The 25,402-nt window shown below is 38.3% G+C and overlaps 1 protein-coding gene across 4 annotated transcripts in view; it reads left to right on the forward strand.

The window, feature by feature from the left end:
- The window catches only part of Blos4 (biogenesis of lysosome-related organelles complex 1 subunit 4), a 147,259-nt gene that overhangs the window by 38,015 nt on the left and 83,842 nt on the right, over positions 1-25,402 (forward strand). The gene's annotated exons all lie outside the window — the stretch shown is intronic.

Here is a 25,402-nt window from a genome sequence, read left to right on the forward strand (position 1 = left end):
GCTCTTTATCAGGAATACCATTGGACGCAACATAGTTTCTGTTAGGCACGTAAATGAGCGAATGATGTGGGTAGATTTGTCAGTGGGAGGAATTAGGACAAGAATTGTGTCCGTGTATTCACCATGTAAGGGTGCAGATGAGGATGATGTTGACAAGTTATATGAAGCATTGAGTGATATTGTAGTCAGGGTCAACAGCAAGGATAGAATAGTGTTAATGGGTGATTTCAATGTGAGAGTTGGGAATAGAACTGAAGGATACGAAAAGGTGATTGGTAAATGTGGGGAAGATATGGAAGCTAATGGGAATGGGAAGCGTTTGCTGGACTTCTTTGCTAGTATGGGTTTAGCTGTTACGAATACATTCTTCAAGCATAAGGCTATTCACCGCTACAAATGGGAGGCTAGGGGTACCAGAGCCATAATAGACTATATATCTTAACAGACTTTGAATTCAGGAAATCTGTTAGGAATGTACGAGTTTTTCGCGGATTTTTCGATGATACAGACCACTATGTGATCTGTAGTGAACTAAGTATCTAGGCCTAGGATAGGGAAAGTGAAATCCGTCTGCAAACGAATAAGGGTAGAAAATCTCCAGGACGAGGAAATTAGACAGAAGTACATGGATATGATTAGTGAGAAGTTTTGAACAGTAGACAGTCAGCAGCTTCAGGATATAGAAAGTGAATGGGTCGCATACATGGATGCTGTAGTAGAAACAGCAAGGGAATGCCTAGGAACAACTGTGTGTAAAGATGGGAAAAGGCGAACATCTTGGTGGAATGATGAAGTGAGAGCAGCCTGTAAACGTAAAAAGAAGGCTTATCAGAAATGGCTCCAAACAAGGGCCGAGGCAGACAGGGATTTGTCGTAGATGAAAGAAACAGAGCGAAACAAATAGTTGTTGAATCCAAAAAGAAGTCATGGGAAGATTTTGGTAATAACCTGGAAAGGCTAGGTCAAGCAGCAGGGAAACCTTTTTGGACAGTAATAAAAAATCTTAGGAAGGGAGGGAAAAAGGAAATGAACAGTGTTTTGAGTAATTCAGGTTAACTCATAATAGATCCCAGGGAATCACTGGAGAGGTGGAGGGAATATTTTTAACATCTTCTCAATTTAAAAGGAAGTCATCCTGGTGGTGTTGCAAACAGCCAAGCTCATGGGGAGGAGGAAAATCATGTTGGTGAAATGATGCTTAGCATGCAGTGTTGGTAAGGTACCGTCAGATTGGACAAAAGCAGTAATTGCAGCTATCTATAAGCAAGGGAACAGGAAGGATTGCAACAGATATGGAGGTATATCATTGATTAGTATACCAGGCAAAGTATTCACTGGCATCTTTAAGGTAGGGTGCGATCAGTCGTTGAGAGGAAGTTGGATTAAAACCAGTGTGGTTTCAGACCACAGAGAGGCTGCCAGGATCAGATTTTCAGTATGCGCCAGGTAATTGATAAATGCTACGAGAGGAATAAGCAGTTGTGTTTATGTTTCATAGATCTAGAGAAAGCATATGACGGGGTTACGAGGGAAAAGATGTTCACTATACTGGGGGACTATGGAATTAAAGGTAGCTTACTGAAATCAATCAAAGGCATTTATGTTGACAATTGGGCTTCAGTGAGAGTTGATGCTAGAATGAGCTCTTGGTTCAGGGTACCTACAGGAGTTAGACAAGGCTGTAATCTTTCACCTTTGCTATTCGTAGTTTACGTTTACATGGATCATCTGCTGAAAGGTATAAAATGGCAGGGAGGGATTCAGTTAGGTGGAAATGTAGTAAGCAGTTTGGCCTATGCTGACGACTTGGTCTTCATGGCAGACTGTGCCGAAAGCCTGCAGTCTAATATCTTGGAACTTGAAAATACTTATGAAAATTAGCCTCTCGAAGACTAAATTGATATCAGTAGGTAAGAAATTCAACAGAATTGAATGTCAGATTGGTGATACAAAGCTAGAACAGGGCGATAATTTCAAGTATTTAGGTTGTGTGTTCTCCCAGGATGGTAATATAGTAAGTGAGATTGAATCAATCTGTCGTAAAGCTAATGCAGTGAGCTCACAATTGCGATCAACAGTATTCTGTAAGAAGGAAATCAGCTCCCATACGAAACTATCTTTACATCGGTCTGTTTTCAGACCAACTTTGCTTTACAGAAGCGAAAGCTGGGTGGACTCAGGATATCTTATTCATAAGTTAGAAGTAACAGGCATGAAAGTAGCAAGAATGATTGCTGGTACAAACAGGTGGGAACAATGGCAGGAGGGTACTCGGAATGAGGATATAAAGGCTAATTTAGGAATGAACTCAACGGATGAAGCTGTACGCATAAACCGGCTTCGGTGGTGGGGTCATGTGAGGCGAATGGAGGAGGATAGGTTACCTAGGAGAATAATGGGCTCTGCTATGGAGGGTAAGAGAAGTAGAGGGAGACCAGGACGACAATGGTTAGACTCGGTTTCTAACGATTTCAAGATAAGAGGTATAGAACTAAATGAGGCCACAACACTAGTTGAAAATCGAGGATTGTGGCGACGTTTAGTAAATTCACAGAGGCTTGCAAACTGAACGCTGAAAGGCATAAGAGTCTATAATGATAATGTATGTATATACCTCACAATTTTATCTTCGACTTCTTTAAAGCGTCCATGTTGTAGACCAATGAATGCATTTTTGTACAGTACGCATTCTTAAGCTATCTTTGTCTTCACACTAACACCGAATATTGGCTTTAGTTAGGACTGTCCCATATTTTCTTGCGGCTGCACAATTATTCTACATTTCCGAGTGCTTAATAACCGTTAACTTAAAATTGGAATTATAATATCGCCTCGAACCTGTTGAAAATTTGCCGGCAATACCTGTTCCACGTATCTTTACAATACAACGATCCATCACGAAAATATTCCTGCTATCTGAAAATGAAAACCTACAACCTGTTTTCCAGTCATTGACCGGGTCAGGGATGTAATGAATGAAACATATATAGGCTGTTATTACAATGGGGTCGCCACTCCCAAGGTTATTTATTAATGAGTGATAAATGCTATGAAATGATAATGGAGAGTGTTGCTGGAATGAAGGATGACAGGGAAAACCGGAGTGCCCAAAGAAAAATCTGTCCCGCCTCCGCTTTGTCCAGCACAAATCCCACTTGGAGTGACCGGGATTTGAACCACGGTATCCAGCGGTGAGAGGCCGACGCACTGCCGTCTGAGCCACGGAGGCTCCTCCTGCTCTCTATAAGACTTAATAAAATTAAGCTTCAAGTACAGTAGACGCGTTATAACTCTGCTATTGAGTTGACGTGGCCTTTCTAAGTATTCGAAGGCTAACATTTTTTGATGCCATTCTGCAGCTTTGACAAACGATTGTGTAGAGGCTAATAGAATATCATTCTCTCTTCACTATTTTCCGAGATCCAGTGACATTACACGTAGGCACTGTACAGTACAACCGGTCGCCGCGGCTAATGATGTATAATAAAGAGACGGTCGTTAATTGTCAATGAGTTTTGTGTGTGTGCACGCGTACGCGGAGGTGAAAAGCAGCAGCGTGGTTACTGCGGTATAGAGTTGGGCAATACGATTCTTTTTCAAGAATCTTTTCTAATGATTCATTCATACATTACGAATCTATTCTTACGATTCGTTCACGAATCTTTCCCGGTTCTTTCGCAACTCGTTCAAGCAGGGCGGAGAACGATTCCAAAGACCAATAGATGCGTGAGAGGTTTCTTCGCTAGTCACTGTATTTTGAAATTTTGTGAGCTCACGGATAGTAAATAGGCCTAAAACTGAGGGAGGGGATGGAAATCATCGGCACGTGCCATAATGTTACATCATCAAAGTATATTCCAGCATTTATGCCGTCATCGTGGGAATCGAAAATGATGTAAACATACATCATGTATCCGCCCGCGGTATCCACGTTGATTGGAGAATTACCGGGATACTTACGAGCGCACGGCGAGGGCCACGTGTTGATGTGTGGTTGTCTACCGCTCGAACTGTCATTACCTCGACTGATTGCAGCCAGGCTGTTGCCGGATGCCACTGATATCAACGTACAGATGAAATGCCATGCTGATATGGATTACGAACCAAATTATATTCATTGTCCGCAAGGAATAAATAACAAGCGAGTAATTGATCACATCTGGATATTTGACATCTCAGAAAATAAATTACGGAAAGTTAGATGATTTGAGGTTATGCCCAAAAGGCACATACGTAATAAATCATTCACAGTAGCATATATAAGGCAGCTGTGAGCTTGCATCCTGGAGATAGTGGGTTCGAACGACTGAAGATGTTTTTCCGTGGTTTCCCATTTTCACACCAGGCAAATACTGGGGCTGTACCTTAATTAAGGCCACGACCGCTTCCTTCCTACTCCTAGGTCTTTCCTATCCCATCGTCGCTATAAGACCTGTCTGCGTCGGTTCGACGTAAAACAAATGGGAAACTCGTTTTGAAAAGCCAGTATTCAAGAAAATTTAAAAAAAACTTTGCCTATTTATAATCTGATAAAAGAGAACTTATTTCAAGTCGGATTCCACTTCTCCCTTTTTCTCTCTTCCCTCCTTCCTCCCCTCATTTTTCGGGAGATAGTGGGTTCGAACCCCACTGTCAGCAGCCCTAGAGATGTTTTTCTGTGGTTTCCCATTTTCACACCAGGCAAATGCTGGTGCTGTACCGTAATTAATGCGACGGCCACTTCCTTCCCACTCGTAGGCCTATCCCATAGTCGCCATAAGACCTGTCTGTGTTGGTGCGACTTAAAGCCAGTTGTAAAAAAAAAAAAAAAAAAAAAAAAAAAAAACCAACATTTCAGGCAAGGAAGGCGGGTCCCTTTAGGTGGTGGCAAGAAACAGATATCCAAGGCTGCACCAGCTGATGTTGAGGTGACTGTGTGTTGTCGGTAGTTATGTTCCGTGTGAGCGTGTTTTTTCCAGAACTGGAAATACTTTGATACGACGCCTTACGTCCACAAAATTATCGAAGATAGTGTTGCTCAGCCATAATTTATAAACTTAAGTGAAATTCCAAGCATATATTTTGCATCATGTGTCTACTAAATCCTCCAACATAAGGGACGGGTACTGCTCATTGTTTTCATACATCACTCTTCCGATTTTACTGTTATCGTCTTCTGCCTGTTTTCTGCTGTACACTCTAATAGGCGATTCGTCCATCTCAGTCAAGCAACTATTATGCAGTTACATTAATATTTTCTCCCTTTTCTAACGCAGTACTTTGTAGCCGTACAAACTTTAGGAAATCGAAATTATTGCCATCTGTATAATTAATGCTGGTGATTAAGTCATTTGGAACGATGACGAATAGTCGACTATGAAATAGTCGCTGTCCAACAATTCGCAATTCAAATTTGATTGACAGCATTACCTCCAGCCGCGAAAGTCTACGAAGTGGAAATGTAAAATATATGTTTCAGCTATCACAGATACTGTAGGCCGGAAATACCTTTCTTAGAACAGCGTGAAGGTGAGGTCATAGGTGTTAAACGTATTACCCTCATCTCTCACTCGCAGACTTCGGGACGGATCAGTAATGGTCGCTGCCAACTTCGTGCGGAGTTGGCTACAACCACAGACGACTCTTAAATTCAACGATTCACAACAAATCATTTGAGCGACGATTCATACTTACTCGTGTGACTCCAAATTCCACGATTCATTTGAACGACTAATCATTCATACCACGAATCGATTCACACTATTCTTTATTTTGAGTCGTTCAAATGAACGATTCGTTCACGAATCGACCCAACTCTAGTGCGGTAGATGCAAATACAGCAGAGACAATACGCGACACTCAGCGAGATATCGAGGGACAGCTATTAGAGCTCTCTCTAGCGGATTGACCTGAGAACTACTGATTCTGTCATAGAGCACGTGTACTTGTGTGTGAAGTTTTTGGTGTTATTTATGCGTTTTCAGTGAGTTGACGTAATTAAATAGTACCGTGTGTCATTCCTTGATATCTCCTCTCAACATGAGGGGAAAGGTATGTGCTGTGTTTGGCTGCAGTAACTATAAAGTAGAGAAGAATGCGCGGTCTTTTTTCAGTTTCCCTCATGACAAGAAAATGCGTGTTTGCATATATATTCTTCCAGTGACAAAGAGATTTTTATAGTACTTCATAATCTTCTGACCTGCTCGACCCATATTTTAACTGGCTTAAAATATAGTACGCATATTTTATTGTATAGTGCAGCAGTTAACCTTCAATACCGATGTGTTGTTGTAGTTGTGATATGTGGGTTTGATTTAATTCAGGAAAATACATATGCATGTGAGTGTGGCTGGTTGTGTTCCAAGTTACCCCATTTGGAATGCCGTAATGCATTGTCAAGCACTGAAGAAAATATGGGTGATTTAAGAAATGTACATATTTTGGTGAAACAATATGATGATGCAAATTTGCTTTACCCTAATGTAATGCCATTATGGCAAGTATTGCTTATAGGGAAAGTTTGAATGTTTTTGAGGCTAAATTTATAGATTTTCTTTCTGTTAGCAGACTTCAAGTTAAAAGGAAAATTGTCCAGCTCGTAAATGTAAATTCATTGAATCATGTGTGTAAGGCATGTGCCGATATTTTTGTTGACAAGTGTTTTAATATGATACAATGCTTTTAAATGAGAAAAGAAAAATTTAGCCGTGAATGTTCAGGCGGGAATTTTAAAGCTAAAAAAGTAATGCATAAGTGAAAGGTCAAGCCCTTTCACAGCAGTCCATTTCACATCTTGATCATATTTCTAATTTCAGTCTTTAAATAATAACCTGTTAAATAATTCTTCATTCATTTATCCAGAATTGCTTTAGCAGCTTTGAAGTTAATATCTTAGTAACCTCTGAAATCAATGATGCATGCTGCCATATCTTGAGGTGTATTCCATCCTTACTTAATTGCAGTATTTAACATTAAAATTAAGCAATCGTTTACTCAGCCTTTATTTTTAACGAGTTAACAACTGTTATCGGACATGTTATTTACGAATTTATTATGCAAAAACATTCTCTTTATTTTGAATTTTCTTTACGGACCAGCAGTTGACGGGTATTACTTTTCGACTCCGACATCGCCTTCGAATGTTGACAAGAGAACTCGCTAGTGGACATAGTGAGGAAATGATACCGAAGGTGATCGATCGCCTGCAACGTTATCGCTGGGGTGCATAAATATCGCTAACGGAAAAAATCTCTTGTAATAACAGATGCATCAGTAACAGGGCTCTCACTGTAACCAAAGGATAATACACAGTTTAATGTAGGAAGTTTGAAGGGACAGACAAAAATTGTCATTATAACGGGGTTCTCGTTATATACCGTACTCGCTCTAGCAGACTTTGTTTTTGGTTTACAATCCACAATAATAAAATAGCTTGTATTTTAAAACTTTTTGCACATAATTTCAGTTCTAGTTCTTAAACTGTGTTTCTCACATGGAGCTATCTTAAAATAAACATGAATATAAACAGCTGAATACCAGGCGAGTTGGCCGTGTGGTTAGGGGTGCGTGGCTGTGACCTTGCATCCGGGAGATAGTGGGTTCGAATCCCACTGTCGGCAGCCCTGAAGATGGTTTTCCGTGGTTTCCCATTTTCACACCAGACAAATGCTGGGGCTGTACCTTAATTAAGGCCACAGCTGCTTCCTTCCAACTCCTAGGCCTTTCCTATCCCATTGTTGCTATAAGACCTATCTGTGTCGATGTGACATAAAGTCACTAGCAAAAAAAAAAAAAAAGAATTAAAAATTAACAGCTGAATAAGATTTGAGTTTGCTGGTATTCTTCTATATCTAAAGGCCTTTGAGGTGGAAACATATAAATAGATCCTTAAGATATAAACAGGAACTGCATTTCCCAGTTCAAATGTGGAACCTGTGAATAATAAAAAACCACTAATAATAATTCACCCTCTATAAATAAATCCAATCCTTATCTCAAGTCAGGAGTATATAGGTTTCAGTGTAATGACTGTGGCTGCGCCTGTCTTGGGGAAACTTGGCGCCACTTCAAGATAAGATATGCTGAACATGTTAATGCCATGAGGAATAATAGATTCTCCGTGGTAGGACAACATGTCCACTAATTAACCCGGCAGTGGTCGCGCGCATGGTACATCTTAAAGTGGTCGCGGTGGGTCACCATGACCCACATATTATTATTTAACTTATTTCGTCAGGACATGTTATTTTTTAAAACTATGTTTGTACATCAATTAGTACTATTATCTAGACATAAAAACAACCGAACTTTTATTTATGTTCTTACTATACAACTACAAATTTATTTTTAAAACGTTAATACAAAACCTCACCTTAATTGCATGTGTTACAAAGATAAGTATTATTTTCTGGAATATTGTTAAAAATCAGAAATAATTTTACATGAATGCCTTCTAAGAACATGAAGAAAGATTTAGAGATCATTTTTGAATAGTCGCGATATTGAATTTTTCAATGATTTTCACACATAAACTTTTGGTACGAGTAAACATATAAAAAATAACAGAAAATAATAAATGTGAAAACCAACTGATAAATTCAGAATCTCTGGCTAAGATGTAAAAAGTATTTACAAACCCACCTTCTCATAGTTCTCAGTCTCTGGTTTAGGCATTTTCCAGACAGTCTAGGCAAGTCAATTTGCCATGGATTCCACATACAAACTTCTTACAGATCGCACACGTCTGATACGTTTTGTTGCCAGTCCTGGAGCATAGTGCACATCTTTTTCGTTTTCTGGTACCATCATCTTCTTGAGGGCCCTCAGGGAGTGGGTCCGTTTCTTTCAGAGTGCGTAGAATATCCTTCCTAAGCTGACGGCTGAGATTTCCAGTCAGCAAACGGGTCCTCATATACGGCGTAACCAATTCCTTGGCGAGTTCTTTCAAGAACTGCCTCCTCACCTGATGCTTGTCTTTATTGTTCCAGGAATAAACAACTAGTGCATTGATAGCTGTCACGTCCATAAGATGAAAAAATCCAGTAAGGGGCCACCTGTTTGTTTTTCTACCCACAGAGTAACTTCCCGATATTTCATCGACCACGTCAACCCCACCTTTTGTTAAATTGTAGAACGTAGTGATCTCTGGTTTCTTCGCATCACCTGTGCTAGGATCAATAGATATACTGTGGTGCATCGTTGAAATTAAAATGACAACCTTTCCTTTCTTCGGTACGTAGGATACCAGAGTTGTAAGATTCTTGCCAAATCCAAACATGGAGGAATGTACCTCACGCCCCGTACTTTTCACAAAGCAAAGAGGAAGCTGTGTCTTATTTTTTTTAATGGTACGGTACCAACAGTTGTTAGGTTATATTGCAGCAGCATGTTCTGAGTTAGGGGAACGCTTGTGAACCAGTTGTCGTGGGTGACATTACGTCCACTTTCTGAAATAGGTGATACAAGCCTCATTACAACTTCAGCAGGAGTTTGTGTGACTTGATGATACTGACCTTGTGGTTGTTTCCCCAAGTAGATCTCCATGTTCAGGACGTAGAAAGTGCGAGCATCAACAATGGAAAACTCCTTTATGCCGTACTTAGCGGGTTTATTTTGCATGTACTGATGAAAGGGACACCTGCCACGAAATCCCCACAGCATTTCATCGACTGTGGTATATTCCGATACACTGAAGTTTGCTTGACACTTAGCTACGATGTATTAAAAAACCTCACACAGTGGAGCGAGTTTATCACCAGCAATTCTAATGTGACGATCCCTTTTATCGTCAAAGCGAAGAGCTCTGAGAGGAAACCGGAAGCGCTGCTGAGACATTACAGACCGAAAAATAGGTACTCCAGTCCCATCGTCACTCCACATTTCATCCGTGTTCAAGTGTGACGATTTCAATACTCCTGCATAAAACAGAAGTCCTAGTAATGCCTTTATCTCCTCTAAATTTGTGTTCTTTGAGTCTCTTTCACGTTCGTAATTGTCTTTTATTATATTGATAAATATATTGGTATAATCAACGATCTTCTGTAGAATGTCATCTGTGAAGAAACACTGCCATGCTTTCATCGATGTATTAGCCTCTTTCGCTGCTCCTTTGCACCCTGGAAGATGAGTCACAATACTCCGGCGTCTTGTACGGACTGATTGTGTAGGTTCAGCCAGTTTCCATTTAGTGCCGTCTTTACCAGTGTAGTTACCTCTATAAAGCAGTGGGATGTCTTCATCCGAAGTAGAGTTGCCTTCCGAATGTCCATCGTCAGTGGCTACTTCATCATCACTAACATCACTTTGTTCCGTATCTGTGTTCCGGTCGTGGTCGTCTTGTACTTCTTCTTGTATATCGACATCAGTCCCTACATCACTTTCATCACCACCCAGTTCATTGTCTGTTTCTGCCGAGAATGATTCATTTAGCAGAGAACGAATACGGTCTGCTTCTCTCTCATCCATTTCACCGAAACATGGAAAATGTACTGAAATGTAAAATTTAACTCAGAACATTTATGTGAACACAAAAGGTCGCGGTGGGTCGTGGTGACCCGCACACTACTTTCCTCGAGAATTGTTACGCTCGAACTGAGTGCCGCCTGTTGTGCTGTGTAGAGGGGGTAGACTTAGGAAGATACTGGGAGGGGGGTTGCTGTGTCGCCATTGGTGGAGGAGGAGTGAACGGAAATGTAAGCGTGTGGGTCATGACGACCCACAGCGACCGTTCTCGGGTTAAAACACAACTTTACAAGTGTGGAGCAAGACTTTCAAAGACTAGAGACTTTAAGTAAAGGTTTGTTGCTGGATGCTACTGAATTCTGTTATATTCACTTCGACCAGTATTTCAATTCAAATCTTAATATAAATTATATATCCAAGAGACTCAAAGTTCTCTTTGATTTCCTTATAGAATTTCTTTAAAATGTTCAAATTCCAAACAAGAGTTTAATTTTACGCATTATGCGCAACAAGTTTTCTCAATATTCGTTTCATCGGTAATGCCCCCCGGATCCCCTCCACATGACCGCTCCACACGTCCTTCTTCTGCCTACCCCTATCGCCCCTCCCTTGTTCCGTCTAGATGTGCATACCTGACTCATACCTGCCAACCCTTCCGATTTACCTGGAAACTTTCTGTTTTTTAACTCTTCTTCCGATTTTCCAATTAATTTTTAATTCTTCCTATTTTTGACCAATATATCCTCCAGCACAGTCAATACTCTACCCCCAGGATAAAGGATAAATTCTTATGTGCTTGTGTAATTTACCCAACCTCATTTTCAAGTGTTTTATTTCGCGAGTGTATCGTCTGCCGCCTTCGTGTATCATGTTTCCTGCTCGCTACAGCAGCATGTGTGCTTTACGGCTAGGGTTTCGGGACGGTAGTCGTCGTACAAGCAAGAGAGGCTAGCGACTAAGTTAATCGGGACAAAAGAATGAGTTTCTTATTGTATGGTTTGCGCACTATTAACATCGTTTCTGTACATAATTTGTTGGAATTGTATGCCACATGTTTTTCTAGCTGTTCTGCGCTTTTTCACGTGTCATAGTCGTATGTTAATAATGTATGAGACATACTGATCTGTTTTGTATGTGCTAGTTTCACGTATTTCACTGCATTTTTGTTCATTCTTACTTCATAATTTTAATGAGTTGAATGTATTTCAAGGATTTGTGTCGGTGTCAGTTTCTGGTATTTTCTCTTCACGTTATGGCCAAAAAACATAACAAACGTTATCTCCAAGTTGTTACTTGGGTAGTAAAATAACTAACGATGGCAGAAGTAAGGAGGACATAAAATGCAGACTAGCACAAGCAAGGAAGAGCTTTCTTAAGAAAAGAAATTTGCTCACTTCAAACATTGATATCGGAATTAGAAAGATGTTTTTGAAGACTTTCGTGTGGAGCGTGGCATTGTATGGAAGTGAAACATGGACGATAACTAGCTCAGAAAGAAAGTGAATAGAAGCTTTTGAAATGTGGTGTTACAGAAGAATGCTGAAGGTGAGATGGATAGATCGAATCACGAATGAAGAGATACTGAATCGAATTGGTGAGAGGAGATCGATTTGGCGAAATTTGACGAGAAGAAGAGATAGAATGATAGGACACATCTTAAGACACCCAGGACTTGTTCAGTTGGTTTTTGAAGGAAGTGTAGGTGGTAAGAACGGTAGGGGTAGACCAAGGTATGAATATGACAAGCAGATTAGATCAGATGTAGGATGCAATAGTTACGTAGAAATGAAAAGGTTAGCACAGGATAGGGTGGCATGGAGAGCTGCATCAAACCAGTCTATGGACTGATGACTCAAACAACAACAACATCTCCAAGTCTTCAGAGATACCTATAAAATTAAATTTCCGTTCATTTTACGGTCTAATAAAGGAAACTATTAAGCAAATCACCTCAGGAGATAAATTTTATTTCGAGTTATCAAAATTTTGAGATATAGAGAATACCGTTTTTGAGCATGTATAAGCACATAATTGAATCATATGTATCTACCGGCTTTACGGAATACATTATGTTAAACGGTACCAGCACTAAAAAATATACAAAGAAACTCTTTTACAGCATCACTTTATTTATAACCCTTATTATAGTAACTTTTTAGAAGACAGGAGACAGTACATACAGTAGTGAAATAAGAAACATAGCTCCGTTAACACGTTTGAAAAAAATCTTTTAGTCTCTTCTGTTTGTTGCGGTTAACCTCCCCACCCTTCACGTTGAAACTTTTCGTCAATACCACGCAGCCGAGTTTCGTAAATGGAGCTTGTCACCCGCGATTTCTGGACTTGCTCTTGTACATGACCGGTAATTAATTGACACCCAAGAAACGGCGATGATTTGCCGATCACTAGAAGTTTTAGTTTTTCTGTTCCCATCTTATTAGTTTCCAGCTTCACTGGAACCCTTTCTTTACTTGTTAACTGTTTCTCACAAGTTGCAAATGCCGTATTGCAGAGGTAATGTTACACAAAATTCGAGTTACATAGTATTTTTTGCTTCAAGGGAGGAAATGTTTGCTTCGAGAAATCGAAAAATTTGTATAACCGAATTTCGAGAATAGAGAAATGAATACATGTGAAGAATAGGACAAACGGCCGGAAAATCTAAGTTAGTTCGAGATACTGAAAATTTGAGTAGAGTTTCGAGGTTCGACTGTATTATTATTATTATTATTATTATTACTCGTATGTATGTGTCATCAATTAGAGTGATTAGGTACATTTTCTTGTAACCATTTTAATGTTTATTTTAGTTTAATATTTTAAATTTCATGATCAAATCACATTGTAACTGTAGGTATGCATGCCTTTTATCCTGTCTTTTTTTTTCACTTAGACCGTGGTGCAATATATGTGATGAAATCCAAGAATTAAAATAATCTTCCTATTTTTTATTTCTAAAAGTTGGCAGGTATGCTGACTCAAGCTGTTCATTGCTCACTACACTTCATTTGCACCACACTCAGTCTACAGCCATTTGGGGTTAAAAACTAGTTGAAATACTGTGCAAAATGTTTTAAAATACAAGCTATTTTATTATTATGGATCGTAAACCAAATATATTGAACTCAGTACTGTATGTCCACAGGGACATGAATCATCTTAACAATTGTTATTCAACATCCAGTATATTTGACTCGCAAGTCTTTAACTTGTTGGAGCCGGGGTGAGTGGCTCAGGCAGTTAAAGCGCTGGCCTTCTGACCCCAACTTGGCAGGTTCGATCCTGGCTCAGTCCGGTGGTATTTGAAGGTGCTCGAATACGACAGCCTCATGTCGGTAGATTTACTGGCACATAAAATAACTCCTGCGGGACTAAATTCCGGCTCCTCGGCGTCTCCGAAAACCGTAAAAGAGTAGTTAGTGGGACGTAATGCAAATAACATTATTATTAACTTGTTGGAAAAGAAAGAACAGTTAAACATTGTAATTTAAAGGTTTTATAATGTGTCGTTTTAAGGTAGACATCATAGGGTTTTTATCTTATGTAAAAGTTAATATTTATCATTTTTATATAATTGTTTTCAGAGTTCTTTGTACAGCTGAGGATGGCGCAAAAATGCGTTGAAACTAGTGCTGAATAAATTTAGAATGTTGTAATTACATCTAGACAACATTATCATTGTAGGTGGACCCTAAAAAGTTTAATTATTGTAATCTCAGTTCAATACGGACAAAAAATGAAATTTCTTATGTTAACACTACTTGTGCTAATTTTGCGAGTGATTTATTCATTGACCCTTCAAGATTCACACGAATGTCATCTATCTTTTCCTCTGTTAAAAATGTTTGTGTGCACACATGTTTTTTATTGAGCACTGAGCCAGTAGTTGCAAATATATTTACATTTACATGAATCTATGCTCATGAAGGGGGCACTTCACCAGGAAATTGCTGAACAAATGCATCGTGTCTCCGTCGAGCCAATTTGTACTTAAATTAACTTTTACGTACGAAAATACTGTGTTGCAATGATTACTGTCTCACCATGTTAACAGCTGAGATTCAGATTGGCTATTGATGCTAGGTCGAACATGTGGACTCTCCTTGCGTGCCTCCCGTACAGCTGCTTAGGTCTAGGAGAGTATAAACGCCGCTGGACGGTCTGCGTTTATAAAAGTGACCCTGTATGTCTCACAGCTATATTAGGAAACCTTTGTATAGAATTAATTGCAGAATTTTCTCAAGTAGTAGGGATCTTTAGATCTAAAATTTTAGAACATGAAAACTACACAAAATTTAGTACAATATATCTCCTTAAGTAAATTATGTACAGAAAAATCAATACATAGTGCTTTTTAAAGAAGTATTATCTACCTAATTCCAAATTTTCATTAACATAATTACATTTCATGAAAAAAATAGAATTAAAAATTAGAAAAAAATTTCAAAAAAATGCTTTTTTGGAAAAAAAAAGCTATTAATTGTATATGAAATAAATTTTCGTGATATCCCTACTTTTATTTAGGTGACATTCCCACAAAGTTTTGTGAAACATTACCTTTTGTCAGCAAATGCCCAGTGGTTACAGTTTTTATTTTCAAGACAAGCTTTATTTGTCCTCCAATCTCATACCGTAACTTTCGTCCACATCGTACTTTCTTCCTACAGCATGATTATCAATTCGCTATGCCTCTTCAATAATGTGGATCTTTTCTTTATTTGTGAAGAACATACAAGGAGAACTCACGCTAGCCATCTTGAGCACATGTTACTAATTGAACTGATGCCAGGCAAATGATGCAGTATGTATGCAGCACACTTCTCACTTGTGGTGGGAACAGAGTGGACGAAAAAATACCAACTTCCAGATTTCTGTATGTCAGGAGCACTTTTCCAGCCTTAAAAAAAAAAATAATGCCAACGCCCTAACATTTTTCCGGCAGATTAAAAAAAAATGTGGGGATTATTCACGTAAATATGTTATTTATGGGGAGTAATTTCAGAGTTTGCTGATGCTGTTATTATGCCTTAGCAAACTTATAAGATTAGCCTGGGATGTCAGGTTTTTAGATTGAAGATAAATGTTAAACGTGATGTATTTTCTTTGAAAATACCTGTATGTGATGGTGGTGTTGGAGAAATACTGACCCACAACACACATATCATTAAGAAAGAGAATTCATTGATGTATTTTGCACAATATTGAACCTTAGATGACAGATCCATTTTGGCCAGAGTACTAAGTTGATGTTACACATAGTGATTTTTCTAATAATGGCATTAGTTTTACATCTCACTAACTAAATTTTTATGGTTTTCGGAGAAGCTGAGCTGCCAGAAGTTTATCCTGCAGGATTTCTTTCCTGTGCCCATAAATTTACAGCCACGAGGCTGACATATTTGAGCACCTTTGAATACCACTGGATTGCAACATTGCATTATGCAAAGTAAAGTAAACTCGTGTCCTCATCCCGAGGTGGTGCAGCTCTTTTCAGGCACACCCCCATTGGGGGTGAGCTGCATGTACCATTTCAACCACATACCAGCCCTCCTGCCATTCTTAAATTTCTGGCAGTACCGGGAATCGAACCCGGGCCCCCGAGGACGGCAGCTAACAACACTAACCGTTACGCTACGGAGGCGGACTGCATAATGCAAATTGTATGAAAATTCAGTCAAACAGGTTGCGGTTTTGAGGTAGATTGTCCGCGCATGTTTACCTGTTGAAGTACCCGTAGTTAAAAGTGCCATATCAGTGTGTAAGAGAGCTGTGCAGTCACCTTAATTTGTATGATGTCATGTTGGTCCATGAGTGTGTAATGTGCCACTTTGGAAAATTGCACATTTGTTGGGACACATGGTTTGTGTTACTATGTTTACCCAATGGTAAGCTGTCCTCATCTTACTTTTTTCTTGTTTCAGATATCGTTCTGCAGTGCGATTTTATTTGACGGAAATAAATATCACACGAGAACACGTTCACTTCTTTATATAAATTACTTTATTGTCACTGTAAGTCACAACACACAATTATACACAGTAGCAAATGACACAACAACACTTAATAGCGGAGTACCCTGAAGTCGATTCTGACAAGTACAGATATCAACAACACTGACTCGCGCACTATAACATACACTCTCTTGAATTCACTGACTCCACCTTCGAGCCCAGCAGTCGCTCGCAGTCCATCACTTGCCTTCGAGTCCAATCTGACTTTGAGTACAACACTCACTCTCACTGACTGACAGCTCGATATATATATATATATATATACTGTTTGATCCACCGTCTAGAACTCTCGATTTCTAGAAGGGTTCCTACAACACTCTAATGGAACACACTCAAAACATCGATCGACTAGCTAGTTGAATGTAGTACTCCAGTAATGGATCCCGCTAGGACTTTCTTTACTGTTTACCAATACACATGGAAATCTCGACATCATTCCTAATGTCTCTGCATTTATCTGTATAATAAACCTTACAGTAAGTTTCCAGAATCCTTCATATATACCAAATTATAGTACAATAAATCTAATATAGGAACATTATAGAGTTTTCTACCGCTTTCGACTATATAGATTTTGAGGTTAAACTTATACACAATACGTATTTGAGGTTATACAAATTTGTAATACATATTTACAGAGGAACCCTGTATTAGTCATAATTTACATTTAATAAAAGATAATTTAGCATTTAATAAAATATAATTAAAATATATTAAACATAATACTTGAAGGTTTTACACCAGTTACTATGTCGTACTTACGACACAGAAAATGCCTCCCATCTTGATTCACTATCATTAGTCGGTAAAGTAGACCACTCCCTTTATCAATACAATAGGAAAAAGTTCCGATAAATAATGCTAGAAGTAAGTTTTCTCCATCATGTATAGATTCAGGCCTCGTTTCATCAATATTTGTTAAACATGTATACTATGATGGGTTTCTTCAAACCTTCCTGAAAAGTGTTATATATTTAACATGTTAACTCTTGTGAGAGTTACAAACCTTGCCAATGTATAGAAGACATTAGCAGAAACAAGCGGTTCTTGAGCGCAATCAGATTTTCTTTTGAATATAGCTGTAAAATATGGCACATGAAATTACCATTACAAGATTGTGTCAAAGTTTGAATCGCAATCCCCAGCTAAGACCAGAAATGAGTCTTTAATAGACCTCTTATCTTTCTTTCCACACTGTTCAGGACCCCTTTGTAACTTATCACTTCGAACTGTGTTTGGATATTGGAGTTATTAATAGTACATTATGCAACAAGCTTATAATGGCAATAATTATGACATGAGTATGTTTATAAAATGAGCGAAGCAAGTATATGAGTGTCTTAATTACCATTATAGGCGAGTTGCATGACTGTTTATGCTCATTGATAATTATAAGACTATTTTTTAAATGTTGATAAATTTCTGTTGAGATGTCGCTTGACAGTTGAGTTTATGGAACAGGCGCAGAGCGCATGTGCTGGGTTATTGATTTTCTGTGACTGGATCAGAGACCTTCACAATATCATATGTTTTCAAAGCTTTGAGAGACGGTTATCATAACCTAGCTTTATTTCAAAAACAAATTGTTTATTGTACAGTTGGTGAAGTGAATTTGCGGGAATGTGCCATGTTGTTGTGGAATATTGAAGTAGAAGCTGCATTGATGTTAATATGTGTGTCTGACATGTTTGATTTTGCTATCCTTACCTAATTGGTCAAACAGTTGTATCATAATGAAACTCTGAACTCTGATTGGTGGAGAACCTGTATCATAATGAAACTTGAACTATAATGAGCCTCATTAAAATTCAGTTTTCTGGCATATAATACTTATATTTCGGTATCGTCGAGCATAAATATTATACGTACTGTTGTTTACAGAACCTGGCTAGATCTACTCCCTTATTTGGGGATTAGGAACATTATTAGGAAAAAAGTATCCCCTCCAGTTGAATCGTATATCAGCTCCATTGCCTCCAGGTGACTTTATTCGTGCGAGTGTACTTCTTTTGTACCTAAAACACCAGCAAAATGGGATATTTCATAGGAGTCATGGATATTTTGTTGAAGTTGTTCTCCTGAATGAAATACTAAGTAATTTTCTCATGGATGCTATTACTGCAGAAACTCTTCTAACTGAAGCTTTTGAAATTCTAGCATTGCCCTCAAACATTACATGAAAAATCGTTGGTTGTGCCATTAAAAACTCTTAGATATCTAATGCGCTTGATGGCACAGAAGACAATACTGTTTTTGAAGACAATGACAGACAGATAAGTGGCAATGAATCTGAATCATCTGATGTTGATAATTGACCTAACAATTACATGGCAGAAAAAATTTATTTCTTTTGCTTTGTGTGATTCAGTAATCTAAAACAGATCTTTCCGATTACCCAGGGATCGGCTTATAAATGGTTTCAGCTTGCAATCAAATAAATACAGTATACAGAGAATGTGAAGAGATTGATCTGAAGTGCAACTTACCTCAAGGAGAGAATCGTCTTCAATGTCCGACACAACACAGATGCTAGAAGGAATCATCTTATAGGTAGGTCAGAGAGTGACTATTCTATTTAATCTGCTCCGTTAGTGTAGCATTGATCATCTTGTTAGGAGGTCAGTGAGTGACCATTTCCTTTAATATACAGTACTGCATTACTAGTGCAGCATTGGCAAACAGTAATACATTATCCAATGTCTTCTGCAACAGTTTATTGCTGTTGAGTACAGTAAGGTTTGTACCCTCTTCACCATATCCAAAGCCCGCCATTGGCAGATAACTATAAGACTTCCAGATTGCAGTGGTGCACCAAATGGTACAACTGAATAGAGGAATGGCAGAATGTTGTCTGTTCATGCTTCTGTTTCAGCAGCCATGATAAATGGTGGGAGTTGACAGACTGCTTATTAATTTATTTAGTTCATCTTGTATTTATGACAGTAAAATGGCAGTGGTTTCTTCAGTTACCAGGCGAGTTGGCTGTGCAGTTAGGAGCGCGCAGCTGAGAGCTTGCATCCGGGAGATACTGGGTTCGAACCCCACTGTCGGCAGCCCTGAAAATGGCTTTCCATAATTTCCCATTTTCACACCAGGCCACAACTGCTTCCTTCCTACTCCTAGGCCTTTCCTATTCCATTGTCGCCATAAGACCTATCTGTGTCAGTGCGACGTAAAGAAAATTGTAAATTTCTTCAGTTCTGCATAATAAACTAATGCTGTGAAAGTCAAAAATCAATTACAACTGCTTTGTAGTACTTGGATAATTTAACATCGTTTAATTTTCCATATTGAACGTTTATAATGTACTTCCGAATCGTGCATTGAGTGCCTATCAGAATATGCATATGTAATGAATTTTGAAAGAGAGATATAATTTCATTTTTGTATGAGAGATCAGTCATGCAAACTTATCATTAATCTTGAATGAACTTTACAATATGCGCTTCATATTTTAGAATTGACTTCAGTTCTAAAATTCCTTCAATGTTGTTGGGTATTGGTTGTGATAATTCTTCACTAACTCTTCTCAATGCTAGGGTTGTATGGCAGGCCATCAGTATCCATATATTAAAACCTACTGTACTTTTACGAGTTTCTTTAAGATATATTCTAAATATTAAATTAGGGAATAGTTTTTGGGTGTTGGGATTTTTCAGTCTTTCAAACACATTTTGTTATTTTGTGCTATGTAATACGATACATCTCGTCATGACCTAGTATATAATTTTTGTTAAATCCGGTAGCATTATTGTCCTGTTTTTTTTTAACATTAACAAGCTTCATATCCGATATATGAAAATAATTTTCTTCAAGGATTTTCATTCAATCTCCACTATTTAATTTTGTATGTAGTACCCCTTTCGGTCTTGCGGCTTTGAGAGATTTGGGGGAAGAGGTTCTATGCATTCACGGTCTCCTGTATTAGATATGGAGGTATTATACTCAACAATTTAATGTAATTAATACTTTACCCTCAGAGGGAATCTAAACCACCTGGTAAACCGAACATAGGTTAAGACTGATTAAGTGTAAGTGTAACTTTGTCAGGTAAATAAAACATCTAAATCTGCACCGCTGGTGGGGTCGAACCTCGCTCTTGAGAGGCAACCACCACAACTGAAACAAATGATAAACTTAAAAAGGAATACATTATTTACGACAATAATAATAATAATAATAATAATAATAATAATAATAATAATAATAATAATAATAATAATAATAATAATAAGAAGAAGAAGAAGAAGAAGAAAAAGATTGGTTTAATGTCCCAATTAATACTCTCTTTGGAGTCACCAAGATACCAGAATGTTATCCTTTAGAAGTTCTTTAATGTGCCAGTAAACCTACAAACATAAGATTGTCCTGTTTGAGTACCTTCAAATACAACTAGACTGAGTCAGAATCGAACGTACAAACTTTGAAAGGTCAGCTTTATACTACCTGAGCCACCTTTCCCAGCAGTTTAGTGTCAAGTGCATCCTTGTGTGCAGGTCCATAACATGTAGTCATATTCAGTTCTGAAAATAAAGTTTGTAAATGCTTTTTCATTTTGTCCGCTTGCAGACAGGCTTTATGTTGCTGTTTATTTTACGTTGCATCAACTTAGATAGGTTTTCTGGTGATGATGGGATAGGTCAGAGCTAGGACTGGGAGGAAATGACCATGGCCTTAATTAAGAAACAGCCCTAGCATTTGGCTGGTGTGAGAATGGGAAACTCTGGAAAAACCATCTTCAGGGCTGCCAACGGGACGGGGGTAATTAAACCCACTATCTCCCGAATACAAGCTCTCAATTACATGAACTGTATAGCCATTTTGCAGGCAATTGGAATAGTACATCAGAGAAACAAAATCTAAAACATGTTAGTTCAAGTGCCTTATGGAACTTGGTGTGTGCCACTTGGCCTTCACTAGTGACTTACTTGACTCTGATCCCAGTTATCTGCCTGTCCTTTTCAAGGAAGGATGGAGAAAATATCTCCTTTATGTCATTATTACAAGGATAGAATTTGTTTATTGCAGAAATGATCATAAAATATCACTAATCCTCAAAACATGGCGTACCTGACAAATAAAATTTAGGTAGGAAAAATATTGTAAAAATGTAACAGAGCAGGCTTAACGAAGAATGTAACTGAACATGCTAACAGAATTTCAGAACAAAGAAAGCAAAAATTCAAAGCCCCCACCTTTGAATTTTACACCTGTTTTGGCTTGTTTCTTCTTAAAATGGTGAGTAGGCATTTCAATCAATCAATCAATACTGATCTGCATTTAGGGCAGTCGCCCAGGTGGCAGATTCCCTATCTGTTGCTTTCCTAGCCTTTTCCGAAGTGATTTCAAAGAAATTGGAAATTTATTGAACATCTCCCTTGGTAAGTTATTCCAATCCCTACCGAGCTCGATAGCTGCAGTCGCTTAAGTGCGGCCAGTATCCAGTATTCAGGAGATAGTAGGTTCGAACTCCACTGTCGGCAGCCCTGAAAATGGTTTTCCGTGGTTTCCCATTTTCACACCAGGCAAATGCTGGGGCTGTACCTTAATTAAGGCCACGGCCGCTTCCTTTCCACTCCTAGCCTTTCCCTGTCCCTTCGTCGCCATAAGACCTCTCTGTGTCGGTGCGACGTAAAGCAACTAGCAAAAAAAAAAAAAAAAAAAAAAAATTCCAATCCCTAACTCCCCTTCCTATAAATGAATATTTGCCCCAGTTTGTCCTCTTGAATTCCAACTTTATCTTCATATTGTGATCTTTCCTACTTTTATAAACGCCATTCAAACTTATTCGTCTACTAATGTCATTCCACGCCATCTCTCCGCTGACAGCTCGGAACATACCACTTAGTCGAGCAGCTCTTCTTCTTTCTCTCAGTTCTTCCCAACCCAAACATTGCAACATTTTTGTAACGCTACTCTTTTGTCGGAAATCACTCAGAACAAATCGAGCTGCTTTTCTTTGGATTATTTCCAGTTCTTGAATCAGGTAATCCTGGTGAGGGTCCCATACACTGGAACCATACTCTAGTTGGGGTTTTACCAGAGACTTATATGCCCTCTCCTTTACATCCTTACTACAACCCCTAAACACCCTCATAACCATGTGCAGAGATCGGTACCCTTTATTTACAATCCCATTTATGTGATTACCCCAATGAAGATCTTTCCTTATATTAACACCTAGATACTTACAATGATCCCCAAAAGGAACTTTCACCCCATCAACGCAGTAATTAAATCTGAGAGGACTTTTCCTATTTGTGAAACTCACATACCATTGCCTGCTGTCCATCTCGCAACATTTTCGAGGTCACGTTGCAGTTGCTCACAATCTTGTAACTTATTTATCACTCTGTAGAGAATAACATCATCCGCAAAAAACATTACCTCCGATTCCACTCCTTTACTCATATCATTTATATATATAAGAAAACATAATGGTCCGATAACACTGCCCTGAGGAACTCCCCTCTCAACTATTACAGGGTCAGACAAAACTTCACCTACTCTAACTCTCTGAGATCTATTTTCTAGAAATATAGCAACCCATTCTGTCACTCTTTTGTCTAGTCCAATCGCACTCATTTTTGCCAGTAGTCTCCCATGATCCACCCTATCAAATGCTTTAGACAGGTCAATCGTGATACAGTCCATTTGACCTCCAGAATCTAAGATATCTGCTATATCTTGCTGGAATCCTACAAGTTGAGCTTCAGTGGAATAACCTTTCCTAAAACCGAATTGCCTTCTATCGAACCAGTTATTAATTTCACAAACATGTCTAATATAATCAGAAAGAATGCCTTCCCAAAGCTTACATACAATGCATGTCAAACTTACTGGCCTGTAATTTTCAGCTTTATGTCTATCACCCTTTCCTTTATACACAGGGGCTACTATAGCAACTCTCCATTCATCTGGTATAACTCCTCCGACCAAGCAATAATCAAATAAGTACTTCAGATATGGTACTATATCCCAACCCATTGTCTTTAGTATATCCCCAGAAATCTGATCAATTCCAGCTGCTTTTCTAGTTTTCAACTTTTGTATCTTATTGTAAATGTCATTGTTATCATATGTAAATTTTATTACTTCTTTGGCCTTAGTCTCCTCCTCTATCTCGACATTATCCTTGAAACCAACAATCTTTACATACTGCTGACTGAATACTTCTGCCTTTTGAAGATCTTCACATACACACTCCCCTTGTTCATTAATTATTCCTGGAATGTCCTTCTTGGAACCTGTTTCTGCCTTAAAATACCTATACATACCCTTCCATTTTTCACTAAAATTTGTATGACTGCCAATTATGCTTGCCATCATGTTATCCTTAGCTGCCTTCTTTGCTAGATTCAATTTTCTAGTAAGTTCCTTCAATTTCTCCTTACTTCCACAGCCATTTCTAACTCTATTTCTTTCCAGTCTGCACCTCCTTCTTAGTCTCTTTATTTCTCTATTATAATAAGGTGGGTCTTTACCATTCCTTACCACCCTTATAGGTACAAACCTGTTATCGCATTCCTCAACAATTTCTTTAAACCCATCCCAGAGTCTGTTTACATTTTTATTTACTTTTTTCCACCGATCATAGTTACTTTTTAGAAACTGCCTCATGCCTGCTTTATCAGCCATATGGTACTGCCTAACAGTCCTACTTTTAAGACCTTCCTTTCTATCACATTTATTTTTAACTACCACAAAAACAGCTTCATGATCACTAATACCATCTATTACTTCAGTTTCCCTATAGAGCTCATCTGGTTTTATCAGCACCACATCCAGGATATTTTTCCCTCTGGTTGGTTCCATCACTTTCTGAATCAGCTGTCCTTCCCATATTAACTTATTTGCCATTTGTTGGTCATGCTTCCTGTCGTTCGCATTTCCTTCCCAATTTACATCTGGCAAATTCAGATCTCCCGCTACAATCACATTTCTTTCCATGTCGTTTCCTACATAGCTGATCAAATAATTCTGAATCCGTGTCAGTGCTACCCTTTCCCGGTCTGTACACTCCAAATATATCAAGTTGCCTATTATCTTTAGAAATGAGCATAATACCTAGAATTTCATGTGTCTCATCTTTAACTTTTTCGTAGCTTACAAGTTCTTCTTTCACCAGAATGAATAATCCCCCTCCCACCATTCCTATCCTATCTCTACGATACACACTCCAGTGCCGTGAGAAAATTTCTGCATCCATTATATCATTTCTCAGCCATGATTCAACTCCTATTACAATATCTGGTAAATATATATCTATTAAATTACTTAATTCTATTCCTTTCTTTACAATACTTCTGCAGTTCAACACTAACAATTTTATGTCATCCCTACTTGATTTCCAGTTCCCTGTTCCCTTGAAGCTGGTGAATGTGTTTGTCCAAAGAACTTATTTGTTTCAAATGTTGACAGATGGCTTCAAATATTCTTTGAAAATGGAACAGTTTCCTGGGGATACTTTTCTGGATAAATGCAGGATACAAGAGGAACGTTTCATTCTTCAATTCTCTGTGCATGGTGCCTAACCAGAAACTCTGTGTATGAAAGATATATCAATGCCCGCAGGAATTTTTTAGTAAACGTCAAGTCTGCTATGCATGTGCTTGGCAAGTCTGATCAGAATTCTTGCTATCTGCTCCTAATGTTGCCTAACCATTTTGTGCAACTAACTTAAAAGTCTTTTTTTTATGGTTATTTATGGTGTAATGTTAAATTCAGGAAAACAATAAGTAGCCACTGCACAAAATTAAAGTTCTTTGATATTTTCCTAACACTCAAAGTTACTTTAATTATTGGAAAGGAACAAACAAGTGTCTAATCCTGTTAGGATCTCTTTTCTCCTTTTGTGTTTGTCCTGTATTCCTGTTCTTTTACCATCATTATTTATCTTTATATTACGATTCTTCCCTTTTCCTGTACTTATCCGGCTTCATTCTACATTT

The sequence above is a fragment of the Anabrus simplex genome, chromosome 2 (assembly GCF_040414725.1).
Source record: "Anabrus simplex isolate iqAnaSimp1 chromosome 2, ASM4041472v1, whole genome shotgun sequence".
Classification (NCBI taxonomy): Eukaryota; Metazoa; Arthropoda; class Insecta; order Orthoptera; family Tettigoniidae; genus Anabrus; species Anabrus simplex.